The sequence below is a fragment of the Notolepis coatsorum genome (genome assembly GCF_963971535.1).
Source record: "Notolepis coatsorum genome assembly, chromosome: 6".
Classification (NCBI taxonomy): domain Eukaryota; kingdom Metazoa; phylum Chordata; class Actinopteri; order Aulopiformes; family Paralepididae; genus Notolepis; species Notolepis coatsorum.
The window spans coordinates 137679487-137681563 of record NC_140170.1 but is presented as its reverse complement, the minus strand read 5'-3'; positions in this window follow the sequence as shown (position 1 = coordinate 137681563).

Sequence of the window (2077 nt, the reverse complement as noted above, 5' to 3'; positions counted from 1 at the left end):
ACAGTTTTCTTCAATTGCATAAACACTCAAATCAAAAGTATTACACAATTATCAAAACCTTACACTCAAGGAGAAAAACGTAGGCCCAGATTTGCACCCCTATAAGCACAATGTCAGCCTCACACTTTTTGCAAAACAATACACACAGTGATTTGCAAAACACTAAACACACTTCCATTACATTAGACACAGAATGTCAAATTACCACACATATGAGCCAATTGGTTAAACACAGCCATCAGATGCACAAACACACCATTGCTTAATTGTAGATACACCAATCAGGTTTAAGCACTATAAAAATGCAGCAGGTGAGTTCACCTGTCTTCAACCAAAATGGAAAGAGAGTGAAGTACTGTACACAGAGAATGTGAAAATATACAATACATTCACCAAAGACTACACAAGACCAATGCTGTAGAGTAGACTGATGAAAATATAATTTATTTATCTACATACCCAAATCAATGATGCAGACTGCTAAAAAAAACATTTTCTCTCCATATACCCAAATCAATGATGCAGACTGATGAAAATATACATTTTCTCCCATTTTCCCAAATCAGTCAACATGTCAACATGGATAATCACAACAAAAAATTCTCTTGCCACATCCATAGGCAAAGAGATAATGTCTAGTATTTTCTGTACTCTATTTACATTTTAACCTGTACTGGATACAGTATTTTATGTTTGTCTGATATTTGCTGAGCTTACAGTGTTATGCACATAGTAGCATGAAAACTGGGACATGTTTTGTTGTGATTCTCCATGTTGAAATGTTGACTGATTTGGTTATATGGAGAGAACATTTATATTTTCATCAGTCTGCATCATTGATTTGGGTATATGGAGAGAAAATGTTTTTTTTATCAGTCTGCATCATTGATTTGGGTATGTAGATAAATAAATTATATTTTCATCAGTCTACTCTACAGCATTGGTCTTGTGTAGTGTTTGGTGAATTTATTGTATATTTGCACATTCTCTGCGTACTTCACTTACAGTACTCTAATCACTGAGAAGTAGAATTGCTAAATGTGTTTTAGGTTAAGCACAGCAGTGTGTGTAACTGGTTCAAACAGAATTGAGTCATATGAAACGTGTGTTTCATATGGTAACAAAATGTAGTTTTTATAAATTAGTGTATGGTTTTGACAAGTGTTTAATTTAGAAGGATCTGAGGTGTTCTGATAATTGTGTGTGTGGTTGTGCTAATTGTGTGTTTTGAAACACCGGGCCCCGTTTTCAAAATCATGCTTAAGCAATCGAAAAAAAACGATTGTGTGTTTCATTATAATTATGTTTCAGTCTTCTCATAAAAAAAATATTCGATTTTTGGGTCTTTTCCTGCCTTTGGTCATGTCATTTGCATTCACATCTCAAATGAACCGTAGCAGGGTTCACTTGCAAGAGTGAATGAGCTTTCACACCACCCCAAACCAACCGGACTATCCGAGGAAATGAACCAGGGTTCGATTAAAGCTTATTATAGTTTATCACAGTATCATGAGCATGTCTTTGTCAGTGGACACTGGACATGGGTATGGATGGCTCCAGGTGCTGCTGTGTTAAAGTGCACATCTTCAAGTCCACAAATCGGTGAATGAAAGAATGATAGGATCAAATGAAAACTACTTACTAAAAATGGATTAAAAGTACTAAAAACCAACAAAAAATACCAAATACTAACAAACATTCAGCACAGTCAATGGGGATGCTGACAAAAAAAAAAAAAAAAAATTTAACAATTTTTATTTTTTATTTTTTTAATGTCCGGGGCTAGGAGAAAAACATCCGGGGCTAAAGCCCCGGAAGCCCAGGGCTAACGACGCCACTGGTCTATGCGTGGATTGTGGTTTTTGTGGATTATGAATTACGAGGAATCTGAGGATTGTTGAATTGTATCATCACTCACACGTTATTGTGATATTGTAACTGGGATTAAAATGTCTGATGAGAATGCGATGCGCTGTTTGACGGATTTGAGCAATTGAATGAGCCGTTGACGTCACATTAATGCATTTGAGAATAAAGAGATAAAACTTCATTCAAAAGAAAGATATTCGAAACACGT